The sequence below is a fragment of the Mytilus galloprovincialis genome, chromosome 1 (genome assembly GCF_965363235.1).
Source record: "Mytilus galloprovincialis chromosome 1, xbMytGall1.hap1.1, whole genome shotgun sequence".
NCBI classification, from domain to species: domain Eukaryota; kingdom Metazoa; phylum Mollusca; class Bivalvia; order Mytilida; family Mytilidae; genus Mytilus; species Mytilus galloprovincialis.
The window spans coordinates 106351360-106374976 of record NC_134838.1 but is presented as its reverse complement, the minus strand read 5'-3'; the positions used below and the strand labels follow the sequence as shown (position 1 = coordinate 106374976).

The following is a 23617-nucleotide window of genomic DNA, read 5'->3' as shown; positions in this document are numbered from 1 at the left end:
CCTCTAAATCTATATATGCATTCTCACAAAGTCAATGTATGACATCAGTATACAGATATAACAATAATAACTATTTACAATATATACAATATATACAAAACAATAGAGAGAGGTTTCAGCTGGAGGACAAACGCACGTGTTTATATTTTTTTTATACATGAACAAAGCTTCTTTAGGACTGGCCTTCGAGTACTCGACATAAGTTCAAATAGAATTGAGAAAGGAAATGGGGAATGTGTCAAAGCTACAACAACCCGACCATAGAGCAGAAAATAGCCGAAGGTCACCAATGGGTCTTCAATGTAGCGAGAAACTCCCGCACCGGAGGCGTCCTTCAGCTGGCCCCTAAACAAATACGTATACTAGTTTAGTGATAATGGACGTCATACTAAACTTCAAATTATACACAAGAAACTTAAATTAAAAATTTTAACTGTAGTGTATCATGTCGTTGTATAAAATTGGAGGATAAATACTCTTTACATTTTTATATTGATATTCGTCTCCAATTTGTCACATTGATGGCAAACATGGTTTTATACATTTTGCCACCTTCCTGTTTCTATTGGCAATTTGTTATTAGTTATTCTAAATCGACGGAAAACAACGTCATGTTTAAAGTTGAAATATTAAAATATAATTCCTCAAATTCCTGGTTTTTTTTTAAAATTGCAATTAATAGCTTTTGACGAGTTTTGGACTAGCGAATTACAGTTCCGAAACTGAAAAACTGGTCTAACAATCTTTGCTTTATACAGGTAACAGTTTTTAGTTCACCATATAATTTGGTGTTGAGGATTTCAGATTTAAAAGTAATTTACAGAATTTTAAATTCATCTTTTCTAATATATAATTATTATTCAAACCCAATACTTTGCACCCATACACCAGCAAGGGCTTGATAATTTTGCCAAAAAGATCAAGTTGACATTTTACAGAAAGCTGATACAGCCTTCCCATTCTCAGGTTTTCGTACATGGCTTTATGGCCTTAACCGATAAATGTTTTTTGTCATAATAAAATTTCCCGTTTTAGTAACAACAATTCCCAAGTAGTTACATTGTTTTATCATGTCAATGTTAGTATCGTTGTATGAAAATTGGAGATTTTTTGGAATCCGTCCAAAAAAAAAAAAACAAACACGAAGACTTTGGTTTTGTCAACTGTACTTTCAAGTTCCAAGCCTTACAATAATCATGGAAAGCATTGAGTTGAGTCTGCAGGTCCTGTGCTGTTTCAGTCAACAAAACCGTGTCATCTGCAAACAATATAACAAAACACTTAAGATACTTTTCTAATTCTCTTTCCAGATATTCTGGTATAGTTCTGTTAAGTCCTGTAATATTTTTACTCACTAAGAAATAATTTTAGTCAATCAAAAGTAAATAAAATAGGAAAGGTGATAAGTTTTCTCCTTGTCGAACACCATTGTCACAAGCAAGCAAAGTATTCCGAATTATAATAACCACCGTGTATCATTGGTACAGCGTATATAGCTTTATAGGTACTTCGAAGCGTGAAAAACTATAAACCGTAGATTCATTAACTATGCACCGTAAAGAAGGATTTATGTGGTCAGTTATACACCATACATAACGCTTCTTGTCGGAATAAAATATCGAAAATAACATATATATAAAAGATTTCAATGCCAATTATTGAAACAGCTATACTTATTACGCACACACAGTGGCCTTTTATCAGAAAAAGAGTTGCAATGAATGTAGAATTATATCGAATGAGACGAGCGCCAACTTCTTTGACAAGTATTTGCACATGTCTTTAATTGGCGTTTTTGTTTTGGGAAAATAATGAGACTTCTCTAATCACCAACCTACGACCAAATCATTTCTTAAAACAACAATTATGTTTAGATTGAAGTACACATTGATATTATGTAAACATAACAAAAAGATTTTCGTACCGTGTCAGAAGAAAAAATCGATCGCGACCGCTTGGTTAGTACCTATATCCGCTGTACCGATGATACACGGAGAGGCCAGCGAGTGGGCAAGTGTGCAAACAAAGAGTGATGACACAGTAATAAGGTGGACACAGTAATGACAAGGTTAATGCTTTTTATTCCTATTTTTTTAAGAGGCGAAAACGAAGAACATAATGTAAAAGACGGGCGTCACCCAATTTATCTCGGTTGGAAAACAAACATTTTAAATACCCTAAATTGGAAAAAGTGTAGCAAAGTGTGATTTTCAGTGGGTTTTTTTTTTTGCCCTTTTAACTCAATAACTGTATCATCTACGTAAAATCCGTTGACATTACCGAAAACATTCAAAATGAGTACCACAATGGGAAAAATACGATCTAATCAGACGAAAAATTAAATCTAAAACACTTCATCAGGAATCAACCCCTTGTATTTCAGAAATTGTTGACGCTACTCCAAATCTGTTGACATACGCAATTTGCAGAGTTTTATTAGCAATTTTATTTATTTCCTGACTACATGTATCTTCTAGGATTAACAATGGAACACCTTTCACTGGTATTGTCTGAAATAAAATAAAAATATAAGGAGAAATTACAATAAAAGTATAATTCTTTACTACATATATTTGTTTTAAAGTGTGTAATAACAATGAATAATTGTATTATTTAAGCTTCATGTTTTTCAATTTAAGTGATATAAATCTAATATATTTTTTTAAATAAATCAATGTTTTTTTTGTATTTCAGTAAATGGCTTAAAATGCTTGTATTTTGGACATGTAAATAAAATAAATAGGGAATGTGTCCATGGGACACTGATGATGGTTCTGCTTACATATCATTTAAAGTTATAGTAACATAACTGAAGTACAGTAAAAGTGACACTACCCAAATTTAGTACTTGATCTGAATTTTGTGGTAAAAGGGATTTAGTACTTGATCTGAATTTTGTGGTAAAAGGGATTTTGTATCACTTTCATAACATTTGGTTATGGCAAACTTGAGTTAGAGAAGGGAAACAAAAAAATCAGCAATTTTTCCATTTTTAAAGGAGTATAACTCTAGATTGGTTAAAATGACATACTTCAATTCAAACTTGATCTGTGTTTTGTGGTAATAAGCATTGTGTATAAGTTTGATAAAATTTGGTTTGAAGGAAACTAAAGTTAGAGAACGGACAACAAAAACCAGTAATTGTTTTCCCATATAGAAAAAGACATAACTCTGAAAAAATCAAAGTGACACAACCAAAATTTAAATTTCATCTTTAATAAGCATTGTGTATAAGTTTGATTACATTTGGTTAAGGTAAACTAAAGTTATAGAGCGGAAACCAAATTTGGGACGTAGGTACAGACGGACAAAGGTTAAACTTAATAAGAATTTAGGAATGAAACTTATAGTTTGGGTTTTATTGATTTAATAGTATAATAGACAGTTAAAAACTGTTTAGTACTTTTCTTTAAAATCATAAAGTGCTTTCATGATTAGGATAATTGTCCCTATATTTAAGTTATTTGTTTTAAGTTTTTTGCTTATTCCAATATTTCCAGTTAAGGATATGTATTGCCATGTTTTATTTATTGGATGTTTATTCCAATTGTTCCTGTTGAGGATTTCTGTTTTCCAATTTCAATTGAATTTCCTATGTTCCATGTTACAGATATTTATTTCTATTTTTCATGTTAAGGATGTTTATTCATATTATTCTTACTTGGGATGTAAAATCCTATGTTTCATGTTAGATATTTATTCCCAGGTTTCATGTTAAGGACATTTATTCTTTGAATCATGTTAAGGATATCTATTTTCAGTTTTTATGTGAAGAATATTTACTCAAATGTTTCTTGCTAAAGGTATTTATTGCAATGTTTCATGGAAAGCATATTTTTTTCTATGATCTATATTCAAGATATTTATTCCTAGATTTCATGTTAGAGATGTTTATTCCAATGTTTGATGTCAGGCATATTTATTCTCATGTTTCATGTTAGGAATATTTATTCCCATATTTTATGTTAAGAATATTTATTCCTTTGTCTCATATTAAGGATAATTATTTCCTTGTTTTATGTAAAGGATTTTTATTCCTATGTTTCATGTTAAGGATATATATTCCCATGTTTTATGTTAATAATAATTAATCCCAGATTTCATGTTAAGGATATCTATTCCTATGATTTAAGTTTAGGCCTAAACAATATTAGAATGTTTATTCACAATTTTCATTATAAATGACAAAGCTGGTTTCAGTCAGTATTTTTCAGCCTCCTTAATTGACATCAATACTGGTATCAGATCTTAGAGAGGTCAGATTTGAATATTCCAGTGAAGCAGTGCGGGAATTTTGGGGTAACCCCTTGTTTTTAAATTGGGAAGTACTGGAACTATTCTTTCATAGTGTACTAGATCTACTCCTGAATCTTAATTACAGCTCTTTTATGAAAGCATGCAAAGCAAACCTTTGATCCACTTGCTTGCTATGTTTGTTTGTATTTATGTATGTATGTTTGCATTTATGTTTGTCAGGGACTAAACTTGGGAATTTCAAGCTAGGAGCCCAGACCAGATATTTCATAATTAGTTTGTATATGTTCAACTAAAATTTAACTGAAAGTTTAGGGGCCCAGCTCAAAATCTAGGAGCCATGGGCGACTGGGCCCCCTTTAAGTTTTGTCCCTGTTTGTTTGTAAACAACAGGTATGTAGTCTGTTTCAGTCTGTCTACTATATACTGGAATTTGATGTTAATTTCTATTGTCCAATCAAGTCACAGCATATAAAACAGACTGAAACTCTGCCTATATATTGTTTGCAAACATTCAAGCAAATATAGCAAGTAAGTCTATGAAAGTTTTGTTTTACATGCTTTTATAGAATAGCTGTAACAGTGTTCTGCTATTTACCTGTCTTGCTCTTTTGATTGGACCTGAATCATCTAAAGCTGTAACTTGATCTATTTGAAAAAGAAAAAAAAAAGAAAATGCATATTTGGACAGTGAAGATCATAATTATTAATAAGTCTGTATTTCTAATTAAAATCCTAAAAAAATAATACTAATACTATAGTATGTGCCTAAAATAAGCATGCACAAACCACATTTAAATCAGAACCTTTTTCTAACTTTAAATATTTAAAAGACAACATACATGGACATGATGTATGCAACTAAAGGAGATACACTGTTGTTCAGTTGTATAGATTTCAACAAAATTAATTCATGTTTATGTCTTCTTCATAATTTTTTTTAAAGAAATAAACATACATGCATCAAATGTAAAATCATTACCATATATACTGTATATAATACAAACCTTACTTACATTAAGAAGTTTAAATGTTGCACTGTTTTGTTTTGGCAATCTAGTAACCTTTGTCTACAGTCTCTGCAAACACATGTACCTGAAATTATAAAAGAATCACTAACTGTTTTACATAAACATTTTTATGGTCATATGTTTTTATAACTATTGTCTAATTAGGATTTATTTAAAAAGTATATACAGTATTTAATTTAGCATGTCACTTTACTGTATGTGGTTACAACTTGACCTGGTCAGCACAGCATCTTAATTCAAATACACAAAATGGAAGCATAACCTATTTGTGTCATTTTGGTCTCTTGTGGACAGTTGTCTCATTGGCAATCATACCACATCTTCTTTTTTTATACAAACATGTACATATAAATGTGCTACATTTTGTACATATGTCATGTATGTAGACAATTTTTCATATTTTCATTCTCAAAGAAAGTCACTTAAAACCCACTCATAAAGGTCCTTATAGAATTTTAAACTTGTGGTTGTAATAGATATTTTATATTTAATGAAGATAAAAATGTACTTCCCTGGCAAGGAACTGTATACAAAGCAAACATACACTTTGAATAAAATTAATTTGGTCATCATGGTCATGGAAATAGATTGAAAAAGTCACTGAAAAAGTTGGTCATCATTTCCACCTGGAAAACAAGCTTTATGCAACTTTCCTAGATCATGAGCAAGGCCTATACAATTTGGACAAAGAAATAACATGCAAAGAAATGGGACAGCCCCTCTTAATGGCTTACACCTAATGGAACACATGTCGTTGCAAAAAATAGAAATTTATAATTTAGTTAAAACTATGCTTACCTGTTTCAAGTTGAAGGACTAGTCCATGAAGTATATTTATAGTCTCCACATTAGACAGTGACAGTTCTGTCACATCATTTTTTTAGCATCAGACGGTTCATGTCATACATGTACATGTAGGAGTTGATCAAAACGGAACTTCACTTAGTTTTCCCCTTTTTCTTTTTTCATTGTTTCCAAGTACATTGAACAATGGCTTGAACATATTTGTAAATTTCATGAAGTGACGGGAGCAAATCACATTCTGTACAAACAGCATCTTGTTCATCATGGTCACCATCACAATTTTCACATGTTCTCTCAAGTTTGTTATGACTTTCATGTCCTCTGAACATACATTGACATAGTAAAGGCTTATCATTGTTATAAAACTGACCAGCCATTATGAAGCATGTATACAGATATATTTTAGAATTAAATGTAAAGTGTAAAATATGTTGATTTAAAGAAGCAAAACATGTTGCAGACGTCTGTCTCCATTTTTTGTGTAGATAAACAAATGACTTTTTCTATTTTTAAACTTTGGTGAGTTCTAAAAAGGGAAATAACTCTTGTAGATTTCAGGCAATTTTTGGCATTTTTATCTAATTTTTATGAAAAAAATTTAATGAGCCCCAAAAATGTTTTTGCAGAAATGAGAAATATCAATCTTTTGGAATAAAAGCTATTTTTTAGTTTATTCAGGAATGGATGCGTTTTTTCATAAATTAGGAAAAAAGTTGGTTCATAATTGCATTAGAATATGCTAAAATTCATACTACTTACCTAGATTAAAAATGTCAATTTGAGTTTAATATCAGAAAAAGTGAAAAAAAATCACTGAACAAGTAGTTAAAAGAAATTGAAATGATATAAACTGCACCAAACATATTATGCTGTATATAAGTCACTGTAAGCCGAGAATAGCAAAAATCAGCTATTTTCAACATTTTAAAGCCTGTTGCCATGGTAACCATACATAATTCAGGGTGACACGTACAGACTTTTTTTCATATTTTATATCAATGTTTGTTGTCAGAAAGTTTAAACAAAATCGGTGACCACCCGTGCCCAACTTTGGTTGACGGTTACAGAGAATGGGTGTTAACAAATCTCCATTAAAATAATTTGAAAATAAACAATCTGTATATATGCAAATATGTCCTCATTGTTGAAGACCGTACGGTGACCTATAGTTGTTAATGTCTGTGCCATTTGGTCTGTTGTAGAGAGTTGTCTCTTTGGCAATCATACCACATCTTCTTCTTTTTTTTTTTTATAATTACCCAACATGGCCATTTCGCATTTCGCGGGCACTACGTCGACTTAGCTTGCGGTCTCCGAAATTGGGCATTTCCTTACATAATTGGCGTGTTCTGTGGAAAAAAAAGATTGGTTCAAAGACAAATTAAAGAAGTAAAAAACACTACATGTATACGTCATATCACAAATATTTCCGACTTTAACGGTATGGTTTTAGAGGAGTTGCGGCTCAATGAAATCGGTCTCTTCCTTTAGTAGTATAGATTATACATGTATGATATACTAGATTTAATATAATTTACCATATATAAAACAAACCATCTCGCCATATTATGCATGAGTAGATAATACTATAGCTATTGTTATGAAATATTTTTAAAACTGACTGTGATTTCAATGGTGTCTTTTGCAATGAATAGAAATAAGAAAATATGGTATGAGAGCCACTTAGACAACTCTCCATCCAAGTCATAATTTGTACGAGGAAACAATTATAGGTCAAAGTACGACCTTCAACACGGAGCTTATGCTTATCAATTTTTTTCCACAGACGGGAATTTTTTCAACTAGCTCTTGTATTATCTGATCTTAATCTTCCTCCGAAATGTTTGAAACGTTGATTTTGTTAAATTGCATTGTCTAATTTCCCCTATAATTTGCACTTTCGCTAGCGATAGACACATATTTGAGCCGGGTAAATAGTTTACAGAAGCAGATCGGAATCAATTATGACGTAGATTACTTAATCATTCTAATCGTAATCATGTTCATTGACCATTAATAACAACGACGAAAGCACATCATATAATGACGTTTTGACATCATATAATGAAGTAAACCTAACCACATCATATAAGCTTATAAGCACATTATATAATGACACAACCACATCATATAAAGATGTTTGCATAATGAAAATGGTCATAACAAGACAGTGTTGGCGTTCCATAGAAGCGCTTGAAAAACATCAATATATCGTAACACAAAATTCGACTTCTGATTGGTCAATTTTGTCATACCCTATGAATATTTACGAAAAACGTAACAACAATACAATATTTTCCGCTTTACTTTACGAACCACGTGAAAATACAATTACACCTTTTCTTCATTTGTGTTCACAATTATGGCACAAAATAAAAATCGACATATTAACTGTTTTCTATTATTAAATATGTATAGCTCTGCACATTTATTGTTATTCAAAGTGAAACTATTGGGTGTGATGATAAAAAAGAATGTTTAAAACAAATTCCGTTGAAATTTTATGTATCGAAATGTTAAACGAGCGATTGTTTAAATCCCAACTGAAAGGCTTCTGACAGACTGAGTGAACGGTAAATTATTCGGTATTAATAGAAACACAATAATGTTGTCCGCGTTGCTATGAGACTACCTTGAAGTATATATATATATATATATATATATAAAAAGAACATGAGAGATTTTGGAAAAGGTCAGTAGTGTGGGTCCTTGTTAACCTTTATCGTCTTTTTTCGAATCGATGGAGCATCCACCATGACAGAAGATACATTGGTTTTTGAAATGCGCATCTGTTGCAGTAAAATTGATACCGTTAATTGTTTTGGATAGTAAAGTTTTGAATTGGCTGTTTTGACAAATTTAATTTCAATGGTTCAATTACCTTCTATCGTTTCTGAATATTGCTAAAGGACGTTAAAAATACTTTTCACTTACACGGATTACAAAAGTGAAAATACTCTTATATGGAACCTCTGAATCGTTAAAACAAAATCGAATAAAAAGTTTAGAGAGTAAAACGAGCAATCTTTTACTGTTTCGAAACAGTGGTGATAACCATTAGGTTGGTAATAACCATTAGGTTGACGATAACCATTAGGTTGGTGATAACCATTAAGTTGGGGTTAACCATTAGGTTGGTGATAACCTTAAGGTTGGTGATAACCATTAGGTTGGGGTTAACCATTAGGTTGGGGTTAACCATTAGGTTGGTGATAACCACTAGGTTGGGGTTAACCATTAGGTTGGTGATAACCATTATGTTGGTGATAACCATTAAGTTTTAGAGGAATTAACCTCCTCAATGTTGAGTTTCAAAAGCGCTATAACTGTTCATTATAAAAATATAAAGATGTGAACAATATAGATCATCGCATGGCCTTCAACGTTGAACAATACTCATACCGTAAGTCCTTAAAATGTTGGTTAAAATTTTTAACAGACACTATAAAACTAACATGACACCCCACAACTGTGGTTGCGTTAAAATATTTCTTTGTTATACAAAGTACCTAAGATCACCCCCAGATTTTGGTGGGATTAATTTAATTTAAAAAAATGAACTTCATATTGAGAGGATGGCGTTTTTCTTTTCTTTATATCTATCTAAAAATACACTGAAATGAAGCAGTAATATAGCCAAAAAAAAAAAAGAAACACATACCTTATTTAATCAAATGAAGTTCAAATATCGACTTATAGTATAAAAACGAAGATGTGGTATGATTGCCAATGAGACAACTGTCCACAAGAGACAAAAATGACACAGACATTAACAACTATAGGTCACCGTACGGCCTTCAACAATGAGCAAAACCCATACCGCATAGTCAGCTATAAAAGGCCCCGATAAGACAATGTAAAACAATTCAAACGAGAAAACTAACGGCCTTATTCATGTAAAAAAAATGAACGAAAAACAAATTTGCAACACATAAAAAAACGACAACCACTGAATTACAGGCTCCTGACTTGAGACAGACACATACCTAAATAATGTGGCGGGGTTAAACATGTTAGCGGGATCCCAACCCTCCCCCTAACCTGGGACAGTGGTATAACAGTACAACATAAGAACGAACTATAAAAATCAGTTGAAAAAGGCTTAACTCATCAGATGGACAAACATACAAGTGGACGTGGCCGGGTACTTGTATGTTTGTTTTCTTTAAAATAATTTAGGATCTGGCTACTATTCTATACTAAATTTTATTATATACTTAGTAGTTAATACAGATAAATTGTATGTGTAATACAATCATTGGCAAGCGTGCTGTATCAGTCACCCGTGATGATATCAATATCAGCACGGTTGCAAAAGCTTTATCACACTTCTAATCTGTATGATGTCACGTCATCGATTGCAGTCACTGTTGCAAAGGCTTTATCAAAACCCTAATATGTATGACGTCATGTCAAACCTATAATCTGTATGACGTCATTTCAAACCTCCTTATCTGTATGACGTCGTGTCACATAAAAACTATATGTATATAATAAAGTGTATATGATATGGCTTTTTCAATATCACACACCAGAGCAGAGCTCTTGGGATTATATTGGTGTCTCGGGTTGATACGGATGCGATATTGAAAACGCCATATGATATTCTCTATTTATCATATACTTAGACTAAATAGCATATATTTTTTACTGTATGATAATAGCATTAAATTTACGTAAATTCCATATTTATCGAATTGGTGCTTAGCGGGCTGATATACATACTTCGATTGTTATCACATGCCTTTCCGTAACGTTATCGCATGGCATTCCGGTGATACTCGGCATATTCCGGAAAATACACCCCAATGCTATGTTTTCAGTGAAAAACATTACAAAGTAGTGTACAAAATAATTATTTGGATACTGAAAAGTATATTGTAAAAAATAAGGATTAATATATGAATCTGTTATGTTTCTCCATTGTTGAAGGATAGGATAAAAAGATCATAACATGTCATTTTTCATATCGCATGTATTATCAGCCCTCGGTCAACATCAGCCCTCGAGCTATGCGGCTCTTGGGCTGATAATACATGCGATATGAAAAATGCCATGTAATAATCTGATAATATCACATGTTATGCGTTTTTAATTTTCTTATTTTATGTTTATTGATGCAAAAACTGTTTAAGATAATAAATTAAAAAAAAAATGATATTATTAACAACAGATTGAAATGTTTTTTTTATTGAACTCTCCATGAATGACGATGACAATGATATTATTTTTTTTATTGAAATCTCCATGAATGTTTCGATAAAACCATGACAAAAGCCTATCTGTAACTTATTTTTTTAAGGAAACAAGTATTATTTCAACTGAAAAAAAGTGTGGCGTGGTATTTTTGTTTTCATTTTAAAAGAGCTTTTGTAGATGTGTGTATTAATGAGTATTCATTATATAGGCTATTATATGCAAACATTACTTACTTTGCAAACAGATAAAAGTAATAACAAATATATCAAAAGTATATACAAATGAGTTTTTAGGAATAAATAATATTATTGTCTTTACTAATAAGAATAATAATGATAAGTATTATAGATATAATTATTAGAAAACCCGTTTATTTTACATCTTGTATAAATGAAACAAAAAAGTGTTTGATTTGCCCATAACACAAAGTTATTGCGATGTTCCGTTTAATTTGTAAACTGGAAATTCTGGAAAAATATTATATTTGATTTAATTTCACATTTTTTAAGCATATCAACACAAAATTGACGAATTTCGCCTATTTTCATCTCATATTATGTTTCACAATCCAGAGCACTAGAGAATGAACACATCATGAATGACATTCTTTTTAACCTAATATATAATTGTTCAAGCGTAACGAACAATAAACATCGCATCTTCAATTGTTTGTCAAAATCCAAAGCATTAGATATTCAATACATCATGTCTGACATTATATTTGATATAACATATAATTGTTTAAGCGTAATGTACAATAAACATCGCATCTCCCATTGTCTGTCAAATTTCAAAGCATTAAATATTCAAAAGATCATACCTGACATCATATTTAATTCAGTATATAATTTTTCAAGCGTAACGTATAGTAAACAGAAAGGAACAACAAATACTGTCGAACACTATATACAAATCTTGTTAAGAATTAAGATACAGGTCAGTATTTATAAGCAAACATATAATATACAATAGCTATGATCAATTGTTAATAATACCAATGGCATATTACTAAAAAGTCATTAACACGGTTTTACAGCTACTTCAGAAGTTGACGAAAAATGGCCGTTGTTTTTCTTAATAATTACTATCATATATCTACTATATCTATAATGAAAATACTGTTTGTGTTTTGTAATGATAGTCAAGGAATTCTTGATTTAATCATGAAATATTAAAATAAATTTTAATTTGCTTATTTCTCATGATACATTTCACATGTTCATGTCTCTTTCTGTCTTTTCCAAAACAAGAGCCATCGATAAAACTCATTATGCATGAAATTTAATCACTTTTTATGTACAATGGTTCAAATGTTAGTACCGTAAACGGTATACTACTGTTGCCTTCATCTAGAACGAATAGTATGTATTAAATCGACCATCAGATCTTATCAAGTAGTTACAACCAGTTGAATATCATATCTACTCGCAACCATAAACTTATTACATTCCTTTTGAATGACATATATCTGGGATGTACCATTTACCAATCATTGTTTGCGGCAAAGTAAGTGGAGACGTTGCTACTCACAATTTTCAAACATTTCGTCATCTGTGGTATACAGATGGTATATAATACTTCACAATATCTTCATTTCTTTTACTCCTTATCCTTTTACTGTTGAACATATAATTCAATTTATGAAGGGTATAGCATTTATTTCTTTATAGATATATAATGAAATGTGACATGATTGCTATTTACAACACTATCCTTTGACCTAATGACAAAGTTATAAACAATTAAGGATCACCGTATGCCATTTATATGATTTAAAGTTTAAAGCAACTATATGCACAGGATTTTTTTGCTTATTCACAGTTTTGATTTAGAGGAAAAAAACAAACATGGTTAGAAAAACAAACAATAAAATTATTATAGACACAATTCCTTTTTAATACTCCTGTCATGGTTAAAACATATAAAAAATAAAAATAACACCATTACAAACTGAAGCACAATTTAGTATTCCTGTTCGTGTCCATAATAAAACAAATATATTTTTCTTTTAGAAATTGACCTTTAAAAATAAAAACGTCACGAAAAATACCTTACTTTTTTATGATGATTCATTCATGTGACGGGCAGTTTATATTTCGTTTTTGTTGTCCGGGTGTGCTATCGTAAATTCATGGAAGTTCTCTGTTGCTATTCTGCGGTTTACTTGTTGTAATGTTCTATTATATTATTTATTTATGTATTTCTCTTGGCTTAGTTTTTTGCGTTTGTTTGTTCTGTATTCCTGTCACACAGTGATATCGTGTTAACGATATTTTCAACATTGCTATATAAACGGGAACTTTGGCTAGCGATAAAACTAGGTTCAACCAACCATATTTTCTTAAAATGTCCTGTAACAAGTGAGGAATATGACAGTTATTATCTATATTCTGTTTTTATGTATATCCACGTTTAATCTTCTTGTTGTTCACTGTTTCTGTTGTTCCGTTACTTTTCTCTTATTTTTTCTCTCGGTTTTACTTTGTGACCCAAATTTGTTTTCATCAAAATCGAATTCTAACTATTGAACAGTGGTACACTATTGCTGCCTTTATTATTCAAATTATATATGTTTTCAAGATAGTGTACACTAACTGCTGATCACATTTATGTTTGGCAGTTCTTGTTAAAGCTAAGTTTCACATCATCAAACTCAATCTATTTCTAACCTTTTCCTTGTTTGGCTTTATAAATATTTTGATATGAGCGTCACTGATCAGTCTTATGTAGACTAAACACACGTCTGGGGTACTAAATTATAATCCTGGTACATTTGATAACTATAAAACTAACTATGAATAATTAGGTATGTAAAATGAGACGGAAGATACAAAGGGATACACAGACTCATAAGTTGAAGACTATCTGACAACGTCATAGGAAAAAACTTACACGTCACGACAACCAAAACTCTGCAAAACACAATATAGAAACTAAAGTCAGGCCAAACCAACACCACTAAAAACGGTGGAGATAATTGGTGCTCCGTTTATGTAACCAATCATATTGCTCATATAGGTACACATTCGGTGATAAGTCTCGTTGTAAAAGAATTTTTAAAAGGTGACTTTTTTTGGATTTTTTGGATTCCAGCATCACTGATGAGTCTTTTGTAGACGAAACGCGCGTCTGACGTATATACAAAATTTAGTCCTGGTATCTATGATGAGTTTTATTTACAACCACTGGGTCGATGCCACTGCTGGTGGAGATTTATTTCCCCGAGGGTATCAACAGACCAGTAGTCAGCACTTTTTGTGCTGACATGAATTATCATTGATATGGTTATACATATAAATTAATTGTTTACAAAATTTAGAATTTTTGAAATACTAAGGCTTTTCTACCTCAGGCATAGATTACCTTAGGTGGATTTGGCAAAACTTTTAGGAATATTGGTCCTCAATGCTCTTCAACTTCGTTCTTTATTTGGCCTTTTTAAATTGTTTGGATTCGAGCGTCACTGATGAGTCTTTTGTAGACGAAACGCGTGTCTGGCGTATATACAAAATTTAGTCCTGGTATCTATGATGAGTTTATTATGAATAACAGATAAGTTAAGTCTAAATAAAATATTTCTAACCTTAGAGTGTCATATAATTGACTGAAAGTTCCTTTTGGGGTTCACTCAAGTAAAAAAAATAAATACCAAAGATATTGAATAAACAGATAAATGGAATAAAAAAAAACAAACGAGAGGAAATAGGCAAAACTGCCTAAAATGCCCAAATCAGCCTCAATTATCAAGTAATATTTAAATGAGAAGTGTATGGTACGTCAATAAGACAGCTTTCAAACCACAATTATAACAATACAATATATTTCAGGGAACATTTAAGAACGCGTCTATAATCATATCATTAAAATTTTCAGAGAACTAAATATAAAAAAAGTAATTGATGATATTGAATCACATAAATACTGAAATCCGAGGAAAATTCAAAACGCAAAGTCCCTAATCATATGCCAGAATCAAATGCCGTAACTCCAAACGAATGGATAACAACTGTTATATATATATTCTTGACTTGGTACAGGCATTTTTTAATGTAGAATAAGGTGGAGGTTTAACCTGGTTTTATAGCTAGCTAAACCTCTCACTTTTATGATTGTCGCATAAAATTCCATTATAATGACAACGATATGTGATCAGGACAAAACAAAAAATGAAAGACAAGAATACAGTATACCATAGCTAAATAAAAGAAATTCATGCGTAACGTATATTGAGCAGAAGCGGCAGAGATCTATAGCAAACAGTTTTTAATGAACCGACCATCTAGTCTAGTTCCAAATTCGTTATAGGTAAGTTTTTCCAAGTCTATTGCTTATCCCTTTTATTTGTTTTACAATTTTCCCCACATGATACAAACGAGATCCTAATCCATTGTTGTGAAACTGTCACCCGACCATCTAGTCTAGTTCCAAATTTGTTATAGGTAAAATTTTCCAAGACCATTGCTTATCTTTTTTACTTGTTTTACATTTCCCCCCACATAATACAAATGAGATCCGAATCCATTGTTTTGAAACTGTCAACACGATTGGTCTTTATTTTCAGGATATTTCTACATAAAGTGTTATAGTCGCGTCAAAAGCTTTCCGTTCTTACCTTTAAAAAGATACAGAAAAAAATGACAAAAAAGTATTGTCTTAGTTTGAGGTTCGTTGTGGTAATTATTTTAATGTGAAGGCGATTTTAATCAATTCAGGAAAGCAAACAAATAACTCCCGACAAAAGGGAACGATTGACGTTTGTTGGGATATTGTTGAACTTGATTCGGTCCCAGTGCTTAAAATTTCTCGATCCTTTATGGGTTGATGCGATTGTCATACAAGTTAGCGCTATAAAACCAGGTTCAATCCACCATTTTCTACATTTGAAAATGCCTGTACCAAGTCAGGAATATGACAGTTCTTGTCCATTCGTTTTTGGTGCGTTTTGTTATTTGATTTTGCCATGTGATTATGGACTTTCCGAATTGATTTTCCTCTGAGTTCAGTATTTTTGTGATTTTACTTTTTAAGACTGATTAACAAAAACCGGAATAATATCAAATTATTTTTTATGGAAAATCCAATACAAATCGTATTTAAAAATAAGTAGGACAACTCTTTCAAAAAGGTTTTTGTTGTTGTCCAGTGTTTTTCTTTTCCCGTTGTTTCCCTCTCATAGTTGATATTTTTCTCACGGTTTCAGTTTGTTACCCGAATTAGTTTTTGCTTTCGACTAGTAAACAGCAGTATACTACTATTGCCTTTATTTATAGAGACATGTGTTTTACTGGCCTTAATATGAGCTTGTCGGTATAGAACCTCTTAGTTGACACGGTTAAAAAAAAACTTAAGAGAAAATGGAATAATATAAACGGTAGCATTTTTTTCTGCACCAGATGCGCATTTTGTAAATCATTGTCTCTTCAGTAATTCTCGAGGCAAAAATATAAGAAAATCCAAAGCTCATTAAATGAAAGAGGGACTATAAACTAAAAAAGGACAGAAAAGAATGGTCAAATACTGGACACATTCTAAATAGATGAGTCTGTACACATAGCTGTAAATCTCGCAATAAATAAAATATGTGGGTAATGTGTGTATCTAATGAAGCTTTTGATCACTGTAAACCCTTGTTGAAATTTTCTTTTGAATAATAAAAAGATGTATGAAATTGCATTCGAGGGTATATTTACCATGTTGCATCCGATGTGTTTGTGTATTACCAAACGTCTTGGGACTAATATTCAATTAAAGGTGTGTTGATTTGTTTAGGAAAATAGTTATCAAAGGTACCAGGATTATAATTTAGTACGCCAGACGCGCGTTTCGTCTACATAAGACTCATCAGTGACGCTCATATGAAAATATTTATTAAGCCAAACAAGTAAAAAGTCGAAGAGCATTGAGGATTCAAAATTCTAAAAAGTTGTGCCAAATACGTCTAAGGTAATCTATGCCTGGGGTAAGAAAATCCTTAGTTTTTCGAAAAATTCAAAGTTTTGTTAACAGTAAATTTGTAAAAATGACCACATTATTGATATTCATGTCAACACCGAAGTGTCAGGATTGGGTATTATCTTCATATAAATGACTGTCACTTTATTTGAACGACATCAAAAGATCAATGTAAGATAAAAAAAAACTTAATTCAAATAGTTTGGGGGTGGGGGTTGAACTGCTGCAAGATTTGGTTATCCGACATTGATTTTTACATATATCCATATGGGTCAATCAATTTTTCCCAAACTAAGTTAATAGGGGGGTAGGGGGGTCAGTGAAAAAACTATTTGAATTAAGTTTTTTATCCTTCATTGAACTGTTGATGTCGTCCCTAAGACAGACTTACTATCAATGCATGAAATTGAAAAAACTTCGCACAAAAAGCAATAGGATTATTTGCGAATTAGCTGTTTTATTCCTTTAATTATCTGTGCTGCTAATAATTTATCTTTTATATACTTATTTGAATTCTGTTGTGTTTTAGGATACTTTTACCTCAATCATAACATAGAATGGAATTTCATGGATGCAGTTATAAATTTCCACAATCATCAAGACTAGAATTTGGCAAACAAACAGAATTAACACATCAGTATAGTACTTCTATTAGTTGAACTATGTTTTTGTTTCATTTTTCCTTAAGCAGTGTATGAACCTTCCCGTTACTGTTTAGAACGAAATTCGTAACAGTGTGGTCGACAGTAAAACGTTTATTAGTAATTGTACTGAAAAATTTACCTTTAACTTGTTTGTCGTGGGCGATGATTTTATGCTCACTCAGTCTATCTGAGGCCTTCAAGTGGGGATTTAAATAATCATTTGTCACAAATTTTGATACATAAAATGAAACTTTCTTTTCACAAATCATTTAAGGAATTTATTTTAAATAATTGTTATACCATCACTAACAACAGTTTCACTTTTAAGAATATTAATGTCCAGAGCTGATATCAATAAATAATAATAATAAAAAAAAAGTTTATTCATGGTAAAAAAAACCAAAAAAACTTTTAAGTTAATAGGGACCCGCGTTATTTCAGAAAATATCTTATTGATTAAGAGAACAAAAACTTCTACGTTGTGATCATTTAATAGTTATCAAAGGTACCAGGATTATAATTTTGTACGCCAGACGCGCGTTTCGTCTACATAAGACTCATCAGTGACGCTCATATCAAAATATTTAAGAGTGGCCTTCTATTTATTCAATGCTAACCATGTGGGCTTTGCTTTTTTATATATACCATAAATCGATTCGTTCATTCAGATATTTGTCAGTTTGCCTTGGCTCTTCAAGTCCAACACACAACTTCTCACGAAATTGGTATTTTTCTTACAAAAGTTACATCCATGTGATGTATTATTTTCATGGAGAATGAATGTTGCACCTTATTTTATTTGTTATCGTTTTTTTTTGTGTGTATCATTGACGTATAAGACAACCTGAATCTTCTTTATTCAAATTTAAAACATACGAGGTGGCAATTATGACACAAAATAACTAAATTAAATTAACTTACAGCAGAAGAAAGATAATGAACATCGCTTTTATAGTCTTCTAAATATCGAAGACGCGTGGTCTTTTTAAAAATGATGTAAATTTATAAAGGAAACAACAAACAAAGTAGTTCGAATATTTATATTGGAAAAAGTAACGGTGTGTAAATCATAACAATTATTTTATTTCAATGAAAATCAAACTGTTGAATTTTTTCCGCTTCGAGCAAATTTTTAATTTTGGTCGCATTTTGAAAATCAATAAATCTTGTATTCTTGTTGGAAGCTGCACTGTGTAGTTTATACCCGTTTTTTTCAATGCCACACAAATCCAACACAGACAAAAAAAATGGTAGGTTCAAGAAATAATTGATGCAAACTATACTTTATTGTAGTTTTACCATGGGTAGGCATTATATTCGTGATTATTTTTGCCCGAGCGATATCGAAAAAAAATTATAAAAAGTGTCCTAGTTCAGTGAAAATGTACGTCATACTTATTTCCTAAACAAATAAATAAACAAACATTAATTAACATACAACACTACCAAAGGCCAGAGACTAGTTACTTGTATGATTTTGTAAAAAAATGCATCTTTTTAAAACAGTCGAAAACAAAATTGTCTGTCCAATGGAAAAGTCGAAGCCCAAAAAAGATTAACAGTGCATTATAGAAACATAGAAGCTGGTTGCAAAAGTTGACGACAAGATATATTTTATAACTTGAGTATGGCCTAATACTATTAACCTGAAATAAATATATTTATAGCAATTCCCTTGATACGAAAGATCTACATGTTGCCTTGGGCTTTTTTTTTTCTTTTTTTTTGTTTTGCTCTTTGGTTGGGTTTTTGTCTCAATGACAATTCAATTTTCATTCTTATCATAGATATAACTGCATGTTAAAATAAGAATATGAAGTGTGATAGACAATCAGACACATTCTTTCCAGGGACCAATAGGCGTTATCAAGCTATAGGTCCCCGTATGGCCTTCGACCATTAGCAAAATACACACTTTATAGAACTAATGAAAGCTCCAAGAGGTCTTGGGATGAAAAAAAAAAACAAACATAAAAGATGAGCGAGAAAAAAAATAGGGATACCGCATGGAAATTGGAAAATGGTCCGCAACATTAATTTAGTCAACTCACTTAGTTGAAATTAAAGACCTGGCGAATTTTAGCCTTTTGCAATGGATGTGATGTATGTTTAAAAAAAAATCATGGTTTGTTTGGACATTTTTATAAATCAAGTCTTGTTTTTAAATTATTTGCAAGTAAGTTTTAAGTCATGAACAAATAATCACTCACAGAAAGACGTCAAATCCATCAACAAAAGAAAAAAATTAATAGACGACCGACAACGTACAGAATATCATGTATGTGTTCCGGACCATATGAGTATTTGGACCATACGCATATATCATGACCATAAGGGTATACTAATATGGTCCAACCATACACGTATGGTCCAAATACTCATAAGGTCCGGAACATATTTTATTTGCGATCACAAATGCACGAAGACGTCCATTTCTATGTAAATTGGGTCGATTTTTTTATATAGATAAGATGAATGCGTTTCTGTTGCCAAGTGTTTTTCACAAGTATAGTAGCAGTATAGCAGAACGGTTTAAGTTTCCTATATACACCAAATGATACATTTTGCAAATACAATAACGTAAATGCATGCAAATTTCACAAGGTTTAATCCAAATAGCTTTCTTACTATCCAATAACTTTCAAGTACGAAAAAGACAGGGCAGAAGTATATTTTGTCTTTATGTTTCGTATTTGCACAACTTTTGAAAGTGGATTATGCATTCGTTCTAAAATAAAATTAGACTAGATAAAAGTTAAAAGATTACATAACTCGACAATCGCAATTGTTAAATCCGAAAAAGATAATCAATCAATACATGCATTCAGTAAGTCATTCTTTTTTCTGAAAGAACATGGCTTTGCGATATCTTATTAGGAAAATTGATTGTCGAAACATAACAAAAACACAAGTAAAGGACGTTTAATTAATCAATATAAATTAAAACACAAATTCCTGATTAGTATTTCGAATTATTTTATATAGGCGTTGAGAACCTTTGGTGACCCCACGGTTTAAATGTTTATATTAAGGACGTCGTGAGCAATAGGCGTTATAGACGAACGTTCACCTAATCTGTCCCAGTCAATGGGATATTAAAGTGCGCCAATCAATGTCCATAGCCACACTGTTATGAATTCGATACTATGTGTTGCGTATATTTAAATTAACACTTTTTAGTACCTGGACAGGTAAAACGAAAATTTGAAAATAAAAAAGACAGGAATACACATACATACAGCACCAGATTTTTTGACAATCACGCTAGTAAAGGTAAATTCAGATAGTGAGAACTCCTGTTCGCGTTATATAAAACCTTCAAGAGACAGTGTAACATATTTCATTCAGAAAAGAAAAGGTAAGGTATCAGTGAATCACGTTCAACGGTTGTGAATTAAAGACAAGCATAATAAATATCGAATCATCGCAAGTTATAAGTCAACTACTGATTTTGGAGAAGGTCGTACCAATTAATGATACGGTAGGGATAACAACGGTAGCAGTAGCAAAACTAAGTGTCCTTATAAATGTGTTTATTTTATAGATCTGCACAACACCGATCATCAAATCACAACCCATTCGGAAGGAATATTTCGTTCTTATGTTGTACTGTTATTACACTGTCCCAGCTTAGAGAGAGGGTTGGGATCACGCTAACATGTTTAACCCCGTCACATTATTTATGTATGTGCCTGTTTCAAGTCAGTAGTCTGTAATTCAGTGGTTGTCGTTTGTTTATGTGTTACATATTTGTTTTTTCGTTCATTTTTTTTTACATAAATCAGGCCGTTAGTTTTCTCGTTTGAATTGTTTTAAATTGTCATATCGGGGCCTTTTAAAGCTGACTATGCGGTATGGGCTTTGCTCATTGTCGAAGGCCGTACAGTGACCTATAGTTGTTAATGTCTGTGTCATTTTGGTCTCTTGTGGACTATAGTCTCATTGGCAATCATACCACATCTTCTTTTTTATATATACAATAGAAGCAAACCAAACAATTCAAATATCTTTTCGAAAAACACAATATACTAGTAAGTCCTAGAGCAACAAAAAATAATAACACCGAACTTAAGGTAGATTCATGGTATACCGCCATCTTGGATTGTACAATCACAGTACAAAATCGGTCTAGTTATTTGCCCAAATCAGCAAATTTGGAAACAGATTTGCAATTTAATGGTCAGACTGTTTATTTATATAAAGCAAACTTGCTAATTTATTTTATTATTCAAAATATTTTAACAAATATCAACCTTTTGGTTTTTTTAAATCATTTTTTGTCAAATGAGCTATTTAAGGGGAGATAACTCTTTTAGCACAAAATTTATACTGGGCTAATAGGGAAATTTTTTTATTTTTTCTTGTGGCAAAAAAACTAGTTCGGTGACACCATGTTTTCTTTTTATTATCTTAAAACATATTATAAAACCTATCTTCTCACAATTTATTTCAAAATTCTGTCTCATAGAATTTTATTTTTGCACTGTTATGTGTTTTTTCATGAACAAACTAACCAAATTTAGGCAATTTTCAGCGACTCATATCTTGAAAAATAGCACGGTGACCCATACTTTTTATTAGATTTTTGGAAAAAGCATAGGAAAATCTTCATTTTGTCAAATTATAAGAAAATTCTGTCTCAAAAAACATTTACTTATGATCTACCTTAACTACGTTTTACAAAAGCTGTTAAAGCAGTAAAGAAAACAAAGGCCGATATAGATACAACAATCTTGCGTTTTGAAAACTCGACAGAAAGCAGATTACCAAATGGACATTTCAAAACTCTTAAGTCGAAGATAAACTTACAAAGCAATAACAAAATACCAACAAAATGCCGACATTCTACAAACAATACATACCAACACTAAAGAACACGAATCCTACAAAAGTTTGAGGGTTGGGTGGTGGTGGATCTCAGGTGCTGTTTAGGGGTCAGCAATTTTTACTCCACATGTGACTACCGTTGTATTACCTATAGAAAATATAGTCAAATAATTTGATTTATGTGATCTGCAATAACGGAATGAAAAAGAAAATGTTGTTTTAATGCAGTAAATAAAGACAACAGTAGTATACCGCTATTCGAAAGTCAATAATCGATATAGAAAAAACAAATCCGAGTTACAAACTAAAACTGAGGGAAATGCATCTAATATAAGAGAACTACGACACAACAGAAACACAACATTAAAATGTAACACACACAGAAACGAACTATTATATAACAATGACCATTTCCCTGACTTGGTACAGGGCAGTTTAAGATAAAAAATGGTGGGTTGAATCTGGTTTTGTGAGATGCCAAACCTCCTGCTTTAATGGCAATGTTAATTATAACATTAAAAATGACAACATTACATGACAGGACTACAATACAAATAAATAGGATCGTTTTTATAAAAGTAAGGATAAGTAATCGTTTTTTTAAAAGTATGGATATGTGATATGATTGTCAATGAGACAACTATCTAACAGAAAACTAAGTAAGTGGAAGTAAATATTAAAATGTAAAACATTCAACAATGATGAATACTATTTAGTATAGTAAATTACAAATAGCCCCGACATAACAAACTCTAAAACAAATAAATTGATTTTTTTGAATATTTGTGGTTACGAAAACCCTGGCTTAATAGTTTACCAGTTATTTCATTTATTACTGTCATTGAAATGTAAAACGCCCCTACGTCACTACCGACACGGCAATAGCAAACGAATCGCTAAGGAAAT

The 23617-nt window shown here is 31.4% G+C and overlaps 2 long non-coding RNA genes across 2 annotated transcripts; both read right to left on the bottom strand.

The window, feature by feature from the left end:
• Positions 1-561: 561 nt before the first annotated feature.
• Positions 562-22855, bottom strand: LOC143049196 (uncharacterized). Its single transcript, XR_012970119.1, has 3 exons — positions 22747-22855; positions 7349-7438; positions 562-1258 (listed from the first exon to the last, which is right to left on the bottom strand). It is a non-coding gene; the product is annotated as an uncharacterized LOC143049196 (long non-coding RNA).
• Positions 1989-6658, bottom strand: LOC143049187 (uncharacterized). The gene is made up of 4 exons (XR_012970111.1): positions 6084-6658; positions 5271-5349; positions 4853-4902; positions 1989-2510 (listed from the first exon to the last, which is right to left on the bottom strand). It is a non-coding gene; the product is annotated as an uncharacterized LOC143049187 (long non-coding RNA).
• Positions 22856-23617: the final 762 nt, after the last annotated feature.